General features: G+C 48.1%; 1 protein-coding gene and 2 pseudogenes across 2 annotated transcripts in view; 2 read left to right on the forward strand and 1 right to left on the reverse strand.

Moving 5' to 3' along the window:
• Positions 1–20,061, reverse strand: part of URE (urease) — a 225,361-nt gene that overhangs the window by 123,841 nt on the left and 81,459 nt on the right. The window lies entirely within an intron of this gene.
• On the forward strand, positions 3,354–7,954 carry LOC147446733 (uncharacterized; annotated as a pseudogene).
• Positions 12,044–12,644, forward strand: LOC147446734 (uncharacterized; annotated as a pseudogene).

Here is a 20,061-nt window from a genome sequence, read left to right on the forward strand (position 1 = left end):
TTCACACCTATTCGCCTTTCATGCCTACCCGCTTAGTTTAAGATTCCGCAGTATTTATATCTTGTTATCCCTAGTTGGATTTATTTTGTTAATCTGACTTGGTATCAGATACACCGCATTGTAACTTCCTGTTCTCTTTGGTCACTTTGGCCTTTTGAAGACGTTAATATAACATTTCATTTCCCTCTCTCTCTCTCTCTCTCTCTCTCTCTCTCTCTCTCTCTCTCTCAACAAGATCGCCACGTTGGAGAATAGCATTTTGGACCTCCACAAAGAAGTGTTGGAAACACGGTCAAAAAATGGGCTTGAAGAGGGGGAATTTCAGCCCTCTTTGAGGGAAGAAATTGACAACATCAATGAGGAGAAGAAGTCATGGGCCGCGATCATTTCCGAAACGCAAAAGAAAGTAGAGGAGGCCGAAAAATGGATTGAGGTTGCCAAGAAAGGGAAAGGTAAGGAAGCTCCTTGTACACCCACTCTTATCAACATGACCCTCGAAGAGGAACAAGGAAGGAGGGTGCGGGCTCTACATGTGAGGGTAACCGGCCTCAAGGACAAACAATGTGGAAAAAGAGGTCACAAGCCTCACATCAATGATGGGGGTGGAGAAGCCTTCACACACAAAGGCATGGAGAGTGGGCAACAAGAGTGAGGGCCCCGGAGAATCTTCAAAGGAAAGAGCTCTCATACTACGCTTCCCTTCATTGGAAGAGAAGAAGGAATTCTTGAGGAAGAGACCTACTCTCAAGAAGACAGGTATTTTCTTAGGCGATGACCTCACTCTCTCACAACTTGCGCATATGAGAGAAGTAATGCTCGAGATTCAAGCGGCAAGGGAGAAGGGGAAGATGGCCTTTTACAGAGATGGTCGGGTGGTGATTGTAGAGCGGCGCTCTACATGACGGTGCGAGACCTATGGGACCACATTGAGGATGGCGACTTGGAATTGTAATGGGTCTATGAGGTTGGATGTTGGTGCCTTTGAGGACAGTTTCAGAGACAAGGACATTGTTTTCTTTTCAGAGACTCACCAGGCCCCTGGCCAACTGTTGCCACATGTGGTGGGATACAAATGGGAGACAGCCCACAGAACAGTCACGAGATCTGAGCATGGGAGTAGAGGTTCAGGAGGAGTAGCGGTGTTGTTTAGGGAGGAGCTACAGCCACTACTACATATTGTACGGAGAGATGATCAGGCTAGATACATGTGGGTGAGGCTGAGAGCTGACACAAGTCGATTTCTATATATTGCTATATGTTACTTCCCCCCCAGTACGTCAGTATATGCTGTATCCAGAGGGCAATCGCCTTTCTCAATTCTAGATGATGATATATGGGAGTTTTCTAGGGATGGTGATATCATCCTCCTAGGAGACTTCAATGCTCGAACGGGCAACTGTCAGACAGTCTTCTACGACACTTCAGATGAGATGCTTAGAGAGTTGGATGTGGGTGAGCTGGGGTTTGACAGATGTTCACATGACAGAGAGCAGACTGAGTATGGGAGATACCTCACGGAGATGACGACTACACATGGGCTAGCCATACTTAATGGCTTACAGCGGTTTCCTGGAGCAGCAGGCTTCACATGCTTTCCACACAGACATGGGGCCAGTACAGTGGACTATGTTATGACACAGCCGAGCTTTATTCCTTGTATTCAAGATTTCACAGTGGGAGCCAGACCAGTGGGCGTAGCAGTGGATCATGCTCTCTTGACACTGTCCGTATCTTTTCAGTTTAGTACAGCCCAGAAATCAGGAGGCAGGTCACACACCCGTTATACATTTACACCAGAGACTGACTCGGTTTATACAGAGGCGATCTGGGATCGTCTATGCACAGTTGCTCCAGGCCTCTCAGTAGAGGAGTGCACTACTTTACTGACTGAGACACTACATGATGCAGCATCAGAGGCATACCCACACACTCAACCGGATCGGAGGCGACATTCTGGGAGCATGCCCCAGAATAGTTGGTATGATGAGGAGTGCAGAGAGATGAGAGCCCAGCTTCAGAGGGATCTTCATTTAGGAGTCATCACCTACAGACAGTCGCGGATTGCTTTCCGGCGCCTTGTGCCAAAGAAGAAACGAGCTTACCTGGCCCAGATGGAGCGAGACTTGTATCAGTTGTTCTTGAGTAGAGACTCAGGCGAGGCATGGCGACTCTTCCATGAGCACTCCCCTCCCCCAGTGATTACTTCTCCTGATGTGTGGGGCCAGTATGCGACATCGTTATATACGGTTCCTGGGCAGGATCCCCTTCCAGATCCTACAGAGCCATGTCCACCTACGAGCACCTTCTTTACCACTGAGATGGTAAAGAGACCCATTGACAGGATGAGGACCAGGAGGGCTTACGATCATGACGGTCTAGTAGCGGAGCACTTTATACATGCTAGGGATATGCTAATGGAGGTTCTTGCAGTGTTGTTCAATCGTGCCATGTGTGAGGGATTACCTGAGACTTGGAGGTTGTCTACTATTGTGCCTATATTCAAGGCAGGTGATCCTACAGAGCCTGGAAATTACCGCACTATTATGGTTGGACACACACTGGCACGATTGTATGCATCCATTATTGAGCAGCAGTTGAGTAACTGGGCAGAGGGTGAGGGTGTACGGGCAAAGGGACAGGCAGGTTTCAGGAGGGGTTTCTCCACTCTTGACCATATTCTGACACTCAGAGCTATCATTGAGGAGGGCAGGTCACATGGGAGACGGATTTATTGTAGCTTTGTGGATTTCCGCAAAGCATTTGACATGGTACCGAGAGCTCGACTGATGCGCAGACTGCAGGAGATGGGGGTGCCCACAGTGTTGATTTGGGGGATTATGGCTTTATACAGATCAGTGATGGGACATGTACGCACCCGAGAGGGGATATCTGACTTAGTTCACTCCACTATCGGGGTGAAACAGGGTTGCCCATTGTCTCCTACTCTATTTGGTATGTATGTTGATGAGGTGTCTGATTACATTGACAGAGAGGGTGATAGAGGTGCCCAGCTGGCAGGGACGTGGATCCCATTGTTGTTATATGCTGATGATATTGTCTTGATCTCTGACTCACCAGAGGGTATGCAGCGACAGTTGGATGCATTACACAGTTTTGCAGAGGATAGTGGATTGTCTGTAAACCTTGGTAAAACCAAGGTCATGGTGTTTAACACCACACCGCAGTGGATCAGGAGATCGGCACCGACCTTCACGTATGGTCAAGAGATTGTGGAGTATACAGATGCATACACTTACCTTGGGATAGTCTTCACTGGGCCGAGGTTTTCTTTGGGGAGAGCAGCAGAGACTAGACTGACCAGAGCTTATGCGGCCTTGGGAGGCTTGGAAAGGATGTGTTCGCAGGTTCAGTTCCAGGAACCTCGGACAAAGTTATGGCTCTTTGATACTTTAGTAGCCTCAGCTATGATGTATGGGGTACACGTTTGGGGACCTTCTGTAGGCCAGGATGGTTGGAGACGTATGGAGAGGCCCTTGGTATCTATGATCTCCCGATTGATTAGAGCCAAGGCCTCCGTACCTCACGCGATCATTCGAGCAGAGCTAGCTGCCCCCCCCATGGAGATTGAGGCGCTTACCAGATCAGTGTCCTTTGTGCACAGCCTATGGGATACTACTAGAGACAGATATGCTAGACTGGCCCTTGAGTCTTCCAGACAGTTAGCTCTACAGGGGGACACTTCATGCTGGTATGCACAGATGACTTCATGGTTTCAGACGCATGGCTTCACCATGGACAGGTTGCCCCCTTTCCAGTATTCTCTTCAGGCACCCTCGCTGTCTCTTACACGGGTGGAGATCACTAGACTCATTCGTCAGGACCTGATCCAGCTCGACACCAGGAGGACATGGATAGAGCCGCCTCAGGAGTTGAGCACGAAGATGGCTTTCTATAGAGAGCATCTTCTCCACCTCACAGGAGATGGGTTTGTGATTCGACCGAGCTACATGGACACACATATGTCTCATGGTTTGCGTTGTGCCATTGGTCAGATACGCACATCCTCACATCAGCTCGAGATTGAGACTGGTAGATTCAGAGGGATACCAGCAGACAGCAGGATATGCCGATTATGCGAGAGAGAGCCAGAGACAGAGTTGCACTACATATGTCATTGCACAGTGTTCTATGAGATACGGGGGCGTTTCCACTGCTTATTCAGAGAGGGTTTTGGTCCTCTATCTAGGGTCATGAGTTATGAGGATCAGAGATGTCTTGGACTATATCTACTTGAGTTACACAGGTATAGAGACACTTTACTGGGGAGAGCTAGAGAGAGGCAGTCCCAGAGACACATTACAGATTTCTTTTCACTAGATATGGGACAGCCAGAGGAGCAGCCACCACTGCAGAGCTCGTCCCACACTCATTCGACCACTACTGGCACTCTCATCGACCGAGCATTGGAGCTACAGAGATACAGACGACCGCGACTGAGGAGAGGAGCTACACAGCATCGACGGAGACTACAACAGAAGATTCGAGCCATACTCTCTCCACATCCAGAGTGCAGATGAGGATGGATCCTCACCATTTCTTCCATCTTTGTTTCACACACTGTTATATCCAGTTTACCGGGTACCTATTGTATCAGCTGCTACACCCACGTAGTTTTAGATTGTAGTAGTAGTAGTAGTATTTTGTTCCACTTCTAGTTCTTTTCTAGTTCTTTTGTACCCAGACATGGTATTAGATTCACTATTTTGTAACTCATTGGTCTCATAGGTCATTTTGGCCTTTTGAAGACGTTAATATAACATTTCATTTCATTTCATTTCTCTCTCTCTCTCTCTCTCTCTCTCTCTCTCTCTCTCTCTCTCTCTCTCACACATCAAACAGTTCCCATACCTCCATGGACAGCTTGTCCTTGAGCCACCATCGGCGATTCAGATCCGAGACGGTGCCTAGCATGGTGGGAGAGGTGTGCAACACACAGATAAGGATTGTTGGCGAAGCTGGAAGCTGGAAAGGTAGAGAGCTTGCCAAAGTCGCAAATCCGGATAGGTTTTTGTTTAACAAATCAATCTGATTTATGATCTCCAGCCTTGATAGTCCAAAGGGGATAGGGCCTTGAAGGTGGTTATGGTCTAGGTGGTTTTTGGAGCATTGGACCAAGTTGCCTAGGCTGAAAGGGATGGTGCCAGTGAGGTTGTTATGTAATAATGCAAGCACCTGGGGTAGATTAGGCTACCATAGTCCTCTGGAATAGTGCCTACAAGCTTGTTTTGGCCAACATCAAAGAATGTTAGGCTACCTTCACTGGATCCTAGAGGGTTAGGGATGTAGTATGGTGCAATGTCTGCATAGAAACGTTAAGGTTGCATCTCCGCTCTGGAAGTTTGGAATTTTGCTTAGCCTTAAGGGGTGAACTCTTCTCATGGTAAGCATTGAACCCAAGCCATACTCTGTGCATAGATCTCCGTACAGATACTTAAAATACCTGAATCGCAAACCAATGTTGAGCATTCCTTTTATCACCTTCCCTGCTTGCTCGGTCAGTTCACGGAGGATGATGCCCTCTAGCTCATTGCTGCTAAGATCCAACCACACCAGATACTTGCAGTTTCCAAGTGTGGGTGGAATTGTGTCTGATAATGAATTGTTGCCAAGGTGCAGAAAATTGATTCTTTGCATAAGCCTTAGCTCTGGAAAAATGTAACTTGTGAGACGGTTGTTTGAAATATTTAGCCACTTTAGGCTGCTGCAGTTTGAGAGGGTGGGTGGGATGGTGCCGGACAAGGGCCCAAAAGCAAGTAATTGATTCGCCAGCACGAGACCACTGAAGGAATGCTGCCTGTGATGTAAAGAGGTTTCTTGTGAGGAGAGCGAGCTACTCTAAGTTGCAATTTGCCAAGGTGGGTAGAATTGTCCCGTGCCGTTGAAAAGGTGAGAACCAACAACCACAGTTGGCTTCTTGCTGAGCAGATGTCAGGTCTTCTCCCTCAATGAAATGAGATTGGCCCACTCCTTCCTACAGGTAAGGCAAGACGGCCAATGGCTTTGCCCTTCACAAAATTATGATATCTAATGTGACAAGGTTAAACCATCCAAGGGCACTGCCCCAGACAATTCATTATCTGCGAGCAGCAACTTCTTGAGAGAAGGACCACAAAAGAAGGGCAGGATGCTTTCAGTGATATGGGATGAAAAGTAAGATTTTTTTAGTCTAACAAGAGAGAAGAGAGCAAATCCCTTCTGTCCAGATTAACATGATAAGATATCAATGAAAGAGCTCGCTTCAGTCCAAATTAACATGATAAGACGACATCAATGAAAGAGCTCTCTTCAGTCCAAATTAACATGATTAGACATCAATGAAAGAGCTCCCTTCAGTCTGAAGAAAAGTAGCTCCCAAAGGAAAGCTTTCTTGACAGCTTCCTGTCCAAAGGATCCTAAATAGCTTAGCTCCCTTCAATTTAAGGTAAGTTGGCTTCCTAGCCTAGGGTAGTTCTCTCCCGTCCAAGGACAAAGAGTTCCCTTTAGTCCAAAGCTCCCTTCAATCCAAAGAAAGTATAATGAAACATTTTCCTTACCACAAAAAGCTTTCGGTGTCACATAACCACCTCACCGGCCCCATCTAGCTCGTTGCCGCTGAGATCAACCCACGATAGATACCTCGAGTTCCCAAGTGTAGGCAGTATTGTGCCCGACAATGAATTGCTGTTGAGATGCAGAAAATTGATTCTTGGCATAAGCCCCAACTCCGGCAGAATGTGACTTGTGAGACGGTTGTTTGAATTTGAAATAGTTAGCCACTTTAGGCTGCTGCAGTTTGAGAGGGTGGGCGGGATGGTGCCGTTGATAAGGTTGAGGTTGAGCAACCTTATCAACTGATCAGAGCCAAGGCCTCCATACCCCACGCTATCATTCGAGCAAAGCTAGTTGCCCCTCCTATGGAGATTGAGGCGCTTACCAGATCAGTGACCAGTCTCCTTTGTGCACAGCTTGTGGAATACTACTAGAGACAGATATGCTAGACTGGCCCTTGAATCTTCCAGACAATTAGCTCTTCAGGGGGACACTTCATGCAAGTATGCACAGATGACATCATGGTTTCAGACGCATGGTTTCACCATGGACAGGCTGCCCCCTTTCCAGTACTCTCTTCAAACACCCTCGATGTCTCTTACACGGGTGGAGATTACTAGACTCATACGTCAGGACCTCATCCAGCTGGATACCAGGAGGACATGAATAGAGCCGCCACAGGAGTTGGGCATGAAGATGGCTTTCTATAGAGAGCACCTTCTCCACCTCACAAGAGATGGGTTTGTGATTTGACCCAGCTACATGGATACACATGTCTCATGGTTTGCGGTGTGCCATTGGTCAGATACGCACATCCTCACATTAGCTGGAGATTGAGACTAGTAGATTTAGAGGGATACCAGCAGCCAGCAGGATATGCCACTTATGCCAGTTAGAGCCAGAGCCACAACTACATTACATATGTCATTGCACAGTGTACTATGAGATACGGGGCCATTTCCACTGCTTATTCAGAGACTCTAGGGTCATGAGTTATGAGGATCAGAGATGTCTTGGGCTATATCTACTTGGGTTACAAAGATATAGAGACACTTTACTGGGGAGAGATAGAGAGAGACAATCCCAGAGACAGATTACAGATTTCTTTTCACTAGATATGGGACAGTGAGAGGATCAGTCTTCATTGCAGAGCTCGGCCCACACTCATTCGACCACTACCGGCGCTCTCATCGACCGAGCACTGGAGCTACGGAGATCTAGATGGCCACGATTGAGGAGAGGGGCTACACAGCATCGACAGAGACTACAACAGAGGATTCGAGCCATACTCTCTCGATATCCAACGTGCAGATGAGGATGGATTCTAGTAGTAGTATCTAGTTCTTTTGTACCCAGACATGATATTAGATTCACCATTTTGTAATAGATTGTTCTCATAGGTCATTTTGGCCTTTTGAAGACGTGAATATAACATTTCATTTCTCTCTCTCTCTCCCCCCCATGGGTTTGGACTCTCTCTCACTGTTTTTAGGGTTTTGTCACCTCGTTTTTGCGGTTTTTAAGGTTTCACCATTGTGTTTTTAGGGTTTCAAAACTGTTTTATTGATGTTTTTTAGGGTTTCGTCACTGTTTCTTGCTGTTTTTTGGGGTTTCGGAACTGTTTTTTGCCGTTTTCTAGGGTTTTTCCACTGTTTTTTACTAGTTTTTAGGGTTTCAAATATATGTTTTTTAAAGTTTCAAAGCTGATTTTCTTTGTTTTTAAGGGTTTCTTTTTAGAGTTTCTTATATTTTTTTGGTTGTTTTAGTCTTTCTCTCTCTCTCACGGTCTCCCTCCATTGGACTACCCATTGACCCCCTTTCACATGGCCTCTCCAGTGGCTATAGCCCGCCTCCCTCTCAACATGAAGTTCTTGATTACCAACAAGCGGATATCAGCACTTGAAATTGAAGTGAAGGAGTGGAAGAAAGAGATGGAGGCAACCTTCTTCCAAAAGATGGAGGAGTGGAAAGAGGAGAAGAAGAACCTATGCGAAAGGATTTCTCGCGTCGAAGAGAAAGCGGCTTCACAAGAAGCCACAATTTAAACTCTCCAAGGTGAACTTGCAGCAACAAGTTGGCAGCTTGAAGAAGGCGAAATTCAGCTATCCATGATGGAAGAATTGAATACCATGAGAGAAGAAATACAGGCTTTCTAAGAAGATGAGGAAAAGAAGTCATGGGCCGCGGTCATCTCCGCACCACAAAAGAAAGTAGCAGATGCAGAAAAATGGATTGAGGTCACCAAGAAAGGGAAAGGTAAGGAAGCTCCTTGTACACCCACTCTTATTAACATGACCCTCGAAGAGGAACAGAGGAGGAGGATGCGGGCTCTACGTGTGAGGGTAACCGGCCTCAAGGACATAAACAATGTGGAAAAGAGGTCACAATCCTCACATCCATGATGGGGGTGGACAAAACTTCACACACAAAGGCATGGAGAATGGGCAAGAAGAGTGGTGGCCCGGGAGAATCTTCAAAAGAGAGCTCTCATACTACGCTTCCCCTCCTTGGAAGAGAAGAAGAAATTCCTGAGAAAAAGGCCTACTTTCAAGAAGACGGGTATTTTCCTCGGTGATGATCTCACTCTCTCACATCTTGCGCATATGAGAGAGGTAATGCCAGAGATTACGGCGGCAAGGGAGAAGGGAAAGACGGCCTTTTACAAACATGGTCGGGTGGTGTTTGTAGAGCGTCACTCTACATGACGTTGTGAGACCTATGGGACCACACTGAAGATGGCTACTTGGAATTGTAATGGATCTATGAGGTTGGACGTTGTTTTCTTCTCAGAGACTCATCAGGCCCCTGGACAACTTATGCCACATGTGGTGGGATACAGATGGGAGACAGACAATCCACAGGACAGTCGCAAGATCTGAGCATGGGAGTAGAGGTTCAGGAGGAATAGCAGTGCTATTTAGGGAGGAGTTACAGCCACTACTACATATTATACGGAGAGATGATCATGCTAGATACATGTGGGTGAGGCTGAGAGCTGACACAGGCCGATTTCTATACATTGCCATATGTTACTTCCCCCCCCAGTACGTCATTATATGTTGCACCCAGAGGACAGTCGCCTTTCTCTATACTTGATGATGATATATGAGAGTTTTCTAGGGATGGTGATATCATCCTCCTAGGGGACTTGAATGCCCGAACGGGCAACTCTCAGACAGTCTTCTTCGACACTTCAGATGAGATGCTTAGAGAGTTGGATGTAGGTGACTTAGGGTTTGACAAATGCTCACATGATAGACAGCAGACGGAGTATGGGAGATACCTCACGGAGATGACCACCACACATGGGTTAGCCATACTTAATGGCTTACAACGATTTCCTAGAGTAGCCGGTTTCACATGCTTTCCACACAGACACGGGGCTAGTACAGTGGACTATGTTATGGCACATCCGAGCTTTATTCCTTGTATTCAGGATTTCATAGTGGGAGCTAGACCGGTGGGTGTAGCAGTGGATCACGCTCTTTTGACATTGTTCGTTTCATTTCAGTATAGTAGAACCCCACACATCAGGAGGCAAGTCACATATCCGTTATACATTTACACCAAAGACTGACTCGGTTTATACAGAGGAGATCTATAGCCATCTATGCACAACACCACTTTACTGACTGAGACAGTGCATGGTGCAGCATCAGAGGCATACCCACACACTCAGCCGGGTCGGGGGCGACATTCTGGGAGCATGCCCCAGAATAGTTGGTATGATGAGGAGTGCAGAGAGATGATAGCCCAACTCGAGAGAGATCTTCTTTTAGGAGTCATCACTTACAGATAGTCTCAGATTCCTTCCCGGCGCCTTGTGCGACGGAAGAAACGAGCTTATTTGGCCCAGATGGAGCGAGACTTGTATCAATTGTTCTTGAGTAGAGACTCAGGAGAGGCATGGTGATTCTTTCATGAGCACTCCCCTCCCCTAGTGATTACTTCTCCTCATGTGTGGGGCCAATATGCGACATCGTTATATACAGTTCCTGGACAGGACCCCCTTCCAGATCCTACAGATCCATGCCCACCTACCAGCACCTTCTTTACCATTGAGATGGTAAAGAGAGCTATTGACAGGATGAGGACCAGCAGGGCATATGATCATGATGGTCTAGTAGCAGGGCACTTTATACATGCTAGAGATATGCTAGTAGAGGTTCTTGCAGTGTTGTTCAATCGTGCCATGTGTGAGGGATTACCTGAGACTTGGAGGTTGTCTACTATTGTGCCTATCTTCAAAGCAGGTGATCCTACAAAGCCTGGGAATTACCGCACTATTATGGTTGGGGCACACATTGGCACGGTTGTATGCATCCATTCTTGAGCAGCAATTGAGTAATTGGGCAGGGGGTGAGGGTTTACGAGCAAAGGGCCAGGCCGGTTTTAAGAGGGGTTTCTCCACCCTTGATCATATTTTGACACTCAGAGCCATCATTGAGGAGGGCAGGTCACATGAGAGACGGATTTATTGTACCTCTGTGGATTTCCGCAAAGCATTTGACATGGTACCGAGAGCTCGATTGATGCGCAGACTGCACGAGGTGGGGGTGCCCATAGTGTTCATTTGGGGGATTATGGCTCTATACAGATCGGTGATGGGACATGTACGCACCCCGGAGGGGGTATCTGATTTGGTTCACCCCACCAATAGGGTGAAACAGGGTTGCCCATTGTCTCCTACTCTATTTGGTATGTATATTGATGAGGTGTCTGATTACATTGACAGAGAGGGTGATAGAGGTGCCCAGATGGCAGGTACGTGGATCCCATTGTTGTTATATGCTGATGATATTGTGTTGATCTCTGACTCACCAGAGGGTATGCAGCGACAGTTGGATGCATTACACAGTTTTGCAGAGGATAGGGGATTGTCTGTAAACCTTGGTAAAACCAACGTTATGGTGTTTAACACCACACCACAGTGGACCAGGGGAGAGGATGTGTTCGCAGGTTCCAGTCCAGGAACCTCGGAGAAGTTATGGCTCTTTGATACTTTCGTAGCCTCAGCTATGATGTATGCGGTGTAGTTATGGGGATTTTCTATAGGCCAAGATGGTTGGAGACCTATGGAGAGGCCCTTGGTATCTATGATCTCTTGACTCATCAGAGGCAAGGCCTCCGTACCACACGCTATCATTTGAGCAAAGCTAGCTGCCCCTCCTATGGAGATTGAGGCGCTTACCAGATCCGTCTCCTTTGTGCACGGCTTGTGGGATACTACTAGAGACGGATATGCTAGACTCGCCCTTGAGTCTTCCAGACAGTTAGCTCTTCAGGGGGACACTTCATGCTGGTATGCACAAATGACATCATGGTTTCAGATGCATGGCTTCACCATGGACAGGCTGCCCCCTTTCCAGTACTCTCTTCAGACACCCTCCATGTCTCTTACACGGGTGGAGATTACTAGACTCATTCGTCACCACCTGATCCACTGGATACCAGGAGGACATAGATAGAGCCGCCACAGGAGTTGGGCATGAAGATGGCTTTCTATAGAGAGCATCTTCTCCACCTCACAGGAGATGGGTTTGTGATTCGACCCAGCTACATGGACACACATATGTCTCATGGTTTGCGGTGTGCCATTGGTCAGATACGCACATCCTCACATCAACTGGAGATTGAGACTGGTAGATTCAGAGGAATACCAGCAGACAAGAGGATATGCCGCTTATGCCAGCTAGAGCCAGAGACACAGCTACATTACATATGTCATTGCAAAGTGTACTATGAGGTTCGGGGCCGTTTCCACTACTTATTCAGAGGGGGTTTTGGTCCTTTTTGTAGGGTCATGAGTTATGAGGATCAGAGATGTCTTGGGCTATATCTACTTGAGTTACACAGATATAGACACTTTATTGGGGAGAGCTAGAGAGAGACAGTCCCAGAGACGGATTACAGATTTTTTTTCACTACATATGGGACAGCCAAAGGAGCAGCCATCACTGCAAAGCTCGGCCCACACTCATTCGACCACTACCGGCACTCTTATCGACCGAGCACTAGAGCTACGGAAATCCAGACGGCCACGATTGAGAAGAGGGGCTACACAACATCGACGGAGACTACAGCAAAGGATTTGAGCCATACTCTCTCAACATCCAGAGTGCAGATGAGGATGGATTCTAGTAGTAGTAGTAGTATTTTTGTTCTAGTCTTTTTGTACCCAGACATGGTATCAGATTCACAATTTTGTAAAAGTTTGGTCTCATAGGTCATTTTGGCCTATTGAAGACGTTAATATAACATTTCATTTCTCTCTCTCAGCAACCGAGCACTGGAGCTATGGAGATCCAGACAGCCACGATTGAGGAGAGGGGCTTCACAGCATCGAGGAAGACTACATCAGAGGATTCGATCCATACTCTCTTGACATCCAGAGTGCAGATGATGATGGAATCTAGTAGCAATAGTATTTTTGTTCGAGTCTTTTTGTACCTAGACATGGTATCAGATTCACAATTTTGTAACAGTTTGGTCTCATAGGTCATTTTGGCCTTTTGAAGACGTTAATATAACATTCATTTCATTTCATTTATCTCTTTCTCTCTTGGGATAGTTTCCTACAACGTTAAAACTCTCTTCTTCTTCGTTTTCTTCTCCTTCTTCTTCTCTCTCTCTCTCTCTCATCGACTATTGTACCTATCTTCAAGACAGGAGACCCCACAGTGCCGGGGAATTACCGTACTATCATGGTAGGACACACATTGGCAAGGTTATATGCATCCATCCTTGAGCATAGGCTAAGCAGTTGGGCAGAGATTATGGGCATACGGGCACCTGGGCAGGCTGGTTTCAGGATCGGTTTCTCCACACTAGATCATGTCTTTACACTCAGAGCTATCATTGAGCAGGGTCGAGCACATGGTAGACGGATAAACTACAGCTTTGTGGATTTCCGCAAAGCTTTTGACACAGTGCCGAGGGCCAGATTGATGCGCCGACTTATGGAATTGGGGGTACCCACAGAGCTGATATGGGGGACTATGGCATTGTACAGTTCAGTGATGGGTCATGTACGCACATCAGAGGGGATATCTGACATAGTTCACTCCACTATCGCAGTGAAACAGGGATGCCCACTGTCCTCTACTTTATTTGGTATGTATGTTGATGAGGTCTCTGATTATATTGACAGAGGAGGAGATAGAGGTGCTCAGCTTGCAGGGACATGGATCCCTCTTTTATTGTATGCTGACGATATCGTGTTGATATCAGACTCACCAGAGGGTATGCAGAGACATTTGGACGCATTGCATAGTTTTGCAGAGGATAGTGGATTGTCTGTCAGCCTTGGTAAAACCAAGGTCATGGTATTTAATACCACGCCACAGTTGGTTAGGAGATCCGCACCTACTTTCACATATGGTCAGGACAGTATGGAGTACACTGATGCATACACATATCTTGGGGTGGTCTTTAGTGGACCCAGGTTCACACTGAAAGTGGCAGCAGACACTAGATTGACTCGTGCCTATGCAGCCCTAGGCGGTTTAGAGAGGATTTGTTCGCAGGTTCAGTTTCAGGAACCTCGAACAAAGCTCTGGTTTTTCGATACTTTGGTCGCTTCAGTTATGCACTACGGGGTTCAGGTTTGGGGACCGTCTGTTGACAGTGCTGGATGGAGTAATATGGAGAGACCCTTGATATCTATGATTTCTAGGCTGATTAGAGCCAAAGCCTCAGTCCCACATGACATCATACGAGCGGAGCTGGCTGCCCCACCTATGGAGGTTGAGGCACTAACCAGATCAGTATCATTTGTACACAGCTTATGGGACACCACCAGGGACAGGTATGCCAGGCTTGCTCTTGAGTCATCCAGACAGTTGGCATTACAGGGAGATACATCATGTTGGTATGCACAGATGAGCTCATGGTTTCAGAGGCATGGTTTCAGCATGGACACGCTGCCCCCTTTCCAGTATTCTCTTGATGCACCATCTTTGGCTCTTACATGGATGGAGAGTACCAGACTCATTCGGCAGGATCTTATCCAGCTTGATAGCAAGAAGACATGGATAGAGCCATCACGAGAGTTGGGTACGAAGAGGGTTTTCTATAGAGAGCATCTTCTCCAACTCACGACAGACGGATTTGTCACACGGCCCAGTTACATGGACACACATCTATCTCATGGGTTACGATGTGCTATAGGCCAGATTCGCACATCTTCACACCAGCTTGGGATTGAGACAGGTAGATTCAGAGGCATACCAGCAGACAGTAGGATATGTCAATTATGCCATGCAGAGCTAGAGAAAAAGTTTCACTACATATGTCGCTGCACAGTCTACTGTGAGATACGGGGACGCTTTTCATTGTTTATTCAGAGATGGTTTTGACTCGTTAGATAGAGTCATGAGATATCAGGATCAAAGATGTCTCGGATTATTCCTACTTGAGATACAGAGACATAGAGACGCTCTATTGAATGGGCAAAGATAGAGACAATCCCAGAGACGCATCTCAGATTTCTTCAGTCTGAGTACCACAGAGGCAGAGGGGACACCACCATCACAGAGCTCGGTTCCCACCCATACACACACCAGCGGTACTCTCATTGATCGAGCTATAGAGTTAGGGAGATCGAGACGACCGCGACTGAGGAGGGGAGCCACGCAGCACCGGCGGAGATTGCGGCAGAGGATCCACAGAATTCTAGCACGACACCCAGAGTCGATCAAGATAGGCTTCATGCTACTGCTATATTGTATCATGGTGACACTTATCCCCACTTTGTACCTTTATGGCATGATACCATTGCTCAGCACTCCTATCAGTTCTTTGTTTGTAGTTTTCTTTGTTTGTACCCAGACTTGGTACTAGACTCATCATTGTAATCAGTTGGTCTCATAGGTCATTTTGGCCTTTTGTAGACGTTAATATATCATTTCATCTCATCGCATCTCATCTCTCTCTCTCTCTCTCTCTCTCTCTCTCTCTCTCTCTCTCTCTCTCTCTCTCTCTCTCTCTCTCTCTCTCTCTCTCTCTCTGCCCTGCTCGCTGCTGTCCCCGTTGCCTTGCTCGCTCGCTCTGCCCCCTCGCCCTGCTCGCTGACCTTGCTCGCTGCTGTGCCCACCTGCAAACCTTGCCCGCCTGCAGCCCCGCGCCCAGTGCCTCCCCCTCCTCGCGTTGCCTCTGCAAACCCACCCCCCCCTCGCTTCGCCTTCAGCCCCGCCGAGACGCGTGAATGAGCAGAGGCAGCCCCCCCCCCCCTCCCCACGTGCTACGCGTAGGATGAACCCCCACCTCCTCTACACGTAGGGTTGCCCCCCCTCCCCCCCCCCCCCCCCCCCCAAAATTTTAACGCGTAGGATGTCCCCCCCTTCTTCTACGCGTAGGAAGTTAAAAAAAAAAAAAAAGGGACCCGCCCCCACCACTTTTTAACTTTCGAGCCCCATAAGTCATTATGGCCTTTTGAGGACTTTAGTACAACATTTCATTTCATTTCTACCCCCCCTCCCCCTCCCCCCCCCCCCCTCCTTCAATTTTGTTTTCGAGGCACACACACACACACACACACACACACACCTGAACATATTGACCGGGCCACACCGCCTCGCGCTCCGCCACTCGTCGCGATCGCCGCCAGTGTGGGTGCACACATACATCCAGTGCCGCGCTAGCTGCTAGAGTGGGTGCACACGCGCAACTAACCCCCTTGCGAACGGCGATCAAACATGAGGAAGACGAACGAAAAAGACGACCCCCTAGAGGATGCCATTCGAAAATGCAAAGAGGAAATGACGGAGACCATCACCAAGATTAACCGCAATCTCTGGGGCACAATAAACATTCTCGAAGGACGTGTGCTGATCCAAGAGAGCAAGATAAGCACGCTGGAAGACCGAGTGATGACCCAAGAGGAAGAGATCACGTCACTCAAGAAATAACTCGCCGAAGCCCGATCAAGAAACACACTCGAAGAGGACGAACTGCAACCCTCGGTGATTGAAGAAATCAACACGATCAAGGAAGAAGTACGGGCCATCAAAGAGGGAGAAGAACAGCACAAAGAAATGACGACTTCTTGGGTGGATGTTCTTACCAAAACCCAGTAGAAGGCAGACGAAGCCGAGAAATGGATCAAGGTGGCCAAGAAAGGAAAAGACAAGGAGATAACGCCCACGTCCACACCCAACAACATCATTAACGAGACATTAGAGGAGGAGCAGAGGAGAAGGGTGCACGCTTTACATGTGAGAATTTGCCGTCTTAAAGACAAAAGAACTCACAGCCTTGATGGGGATTCATGAGCCGACACACACAAGGGCATGGAGAGTGGGCACCATAAAGAAAAATGGAGGCAGTGGAGAAACCTCAAAAGAAAGAGCACTCATCCTCCGTTTTCCCTCCATGGAAGCAAAGAAGTCATTCTTGAAGAAAAGACCAACTCTTAAAGAGACTGGCATCTTTCTTGGGGACGATCTCACCCTCTCGCAGATCGCTCATATGCAGGAAGTAATGCCGGAGATTAGAGCGGCAAGGGGAAAAGGCAAGATCTCTTTTTACCGAGACGGAAAAGTGGTAATACTTGAGCAACGCTCCACATGACGGTGCGAGACTTATGGGACCACACTCAAAGTACCTGCCTGGAATTGCAATGGATCTATGCGTCTTGATGTGGGTGCTTTTGAGGATAGCTTTACTAGAAGAGATATCATCTTCTACTCTAAGACACACCAGACCCCTGGGCAATCCATGCCTCACATCAGTGGATATAGGTGGGAGACAGCCTACATACAGGAAACACGCTCAGAGCACAGAGGGCGGGGCTCGAGAGGAGTGGCAGTGTTATTTAGAGAGGATCTATAGCCACTGATAAATATAGCCCACAGGGACGAGCAGGCTAGGTACATGTGGGTGAGACTGAAAGCAGAGACAGGCAGATACCTCTATCTAGCTATTTGTTACTTTCCCCAGAGTACATCAGTTTATGCACCACCCAAAGGTCAATCCCCTTTCTCTATTTTGGATGATGACATATGGGAGTTCTCTAGGGACGGTGACATTATCATCCTCGGGGACTTCAATGCTAGGACTGCCCATCACCAGGCAGTGTTTTATGATACTTCAGAGGAGATGCTAAGAGAGATAGATGTGGCAGAGACGGGCCTTTCCAGACTATCACACGATATGGAATATACTAAGTATGGGCGACACCTGATAGACATGGGCACTGCACATGGATTGGCCATCTTGAACGGCCTACAGAGATTTCCTACTGCGGGAGGCTTTACATGCTTCCCACACAGACATGGAGCCAGCACGGTGGACTATGTCATGGCACAACCGAATCTTATCTCTAGTATCGAGGATCTCACAGTTGGGCCCAGACCGATGGGGGTGGCGGTGGATCATGCTCTGGTGTCGATGACCATCTCCTTCCATTTCAGTGCAGCACACAGGCCACGAGTAGCAGTCCCTACTCGCTACACATTCACAAGGGAGACGGACTCTGTATACATGGACGGAATCTACAGACGCCTATGCACTGAGGACCCGGGGCGACCTCTGGAGGAGCTAACTACTATACTGACACAGACGGAATCTACAGCGCCTATGCACTGAGGACCCGGGGCGACCTCTGGAGGAGCTAACTACTATACTGACACAGACATTACATGAGGCAGCAGCTGAAGCATACCCACACACCCAGCCTGAGCAGAGCCGCCGATTTGGGAGCATGCCTCAGAACAGCTAGTACGATGAGGATTGCCGCCAGACTAGAGCCAGACTTCAGAGGGAGGTGTTGTTGGGGGACGTCACTCACAGACAGTCACAGATGGAATTCCGACGCCTGGTACGGCGGAAGAAGAGGGCTTTTCTGGCTAGACTCGAGCAGGATCTATATCAGCTATTCTTGAGTCAAGACTCGCGTGAGGCGTGGCGGCTCTTTCATGAGCAATCCCCCCCCCCCCCCCCCCCCCCCCCCTGCTATTTCCTCCACAGAGACCTGGGGTCAGTACACATCATCTTTGTACACAGTACCGGGACAGCCGCCCCTACCCAACCCCCCCGACCCATGCCCACATACATGTGTCTTTTTCACTGCTGAGATGGTGAAGAAAGCCATTGACAGGCTGACGACTGGGAGAGCATATGATCATGAGGGCCTAGTAGCTGAGCATTTCATGCATGCCAAAGACCTACTAGAAGAGCTTCTAGCAGTTATGTTTAACCGTGCCATGTGTGAGGGCCTACCGGACACTTGGAGCCTATCTACGATCGTACCTATCTTCAAATCAGGAGACCCCATGGAGCCAGGGAATTACCGCACTATTATGATTGGGCACACACTGGCACGGTTGTATGCATCCATTCTTGAGCAACAGCTGAGTAGATGGGCAGAGAGGGAAGGAATACGTGCAACTGGGCAGGCAAGATTCAGGAGAGGCTTCTCTACTCTTGACCATATCCTAACACTCAGTGCCATCATCGAGGAAGGCAGATCTCATGGGAGACGGATCTATTGTAGCTTTGTGGACTTCCGCAAAGCTTTCGACATGGTACCCAGAGCTAGACTGATGCATAGATTACAACAAATGGGAGTACCCACAGAACTCATTTGGGGGATCATGGCATTGTACAGATCAGTAGTAGGGCATGTACGCACCCCGAAGGGACTTTCTACACCGGTTCACTCCACTATTGGGGTGAAGCAGGGCTGCCCGCTCTCTCCCACTCTTTTCGGTATGTATGTGGATGAGATTTCTGACTACATTGACAGCGATGGGGATAAAGGTGCTCAGTTGGCAGGGACATGGATTCCACTTCTGTTATATGCTGTTGACATAGTGTTAATCTCCGAATCCCCAGAGGGAATGCAACGTCAATTGGATTCTCTGCATACGTTTGCCAACGAAAATGGTTTGTCTGTCAACCTGGGTAAAACCAAGTTATGGTGTTTAATACCACCCCACAGTGGATCAGGAGGTCAGCACCTACACTCACATACGGCCAGGAGACTGTGGAATACACAGACGCTTACACTTACCTTGGAGTGGTTTTTAGCGGACCTACATTCTCACTCAGAACAGCAGCAGAAACCAGACTTACTAGAGCCCACGCAACATTGGGTAGATTGGAGAGGATGTGTTCGCAGGTTCAGTTTCAGGAGCCCCGGACGAAGCTTTGGCTCTTTGACACCTTGGTGGCTTCAGCATTGCTCTATGGAACCGAGATATGGGGACCTTCACTGGATCACCATGGGAGGACGGGTCGCTCAGACGGATGAGGGAACATGGAGAAACCTCTGGTCTCTATGATCTCGCGGCTTATTAGAGCCAAGGCATCAGTACCACGGGCCATTATCCGAGCAGAGCTAGCGGCCCCCCCACTTGTGGTGGAGGCGCTCACCAAATCAGTCTCTTTTATAAACCGCACATGGGCACTTCCTAGAGACAGATATGCTCGCATAGCACTTGAATCCTCTCGACAGTTAGCCATACAAGGAGATACAACATGCTGGTATGGGGAGATGACATCATGGTTTCA

The sequence above is a fragment of the Adiantum capillus-veneris genome, chromosome 12 (assembly GCF_014529385.1).
Source record: "Adiantum capillus-veneris isolate H3 chromosome 12, ASM1452938v2, whole genome shotgun sequence".
Classification (NCBI taxonomy): domain Eukaryota; kingdom Viridiplantae; phylum Streptophyta; class Polypodiopsida; order Polypodiales; family Pteridaceae; genus Adiantum; species Adiantum capillus-veneris.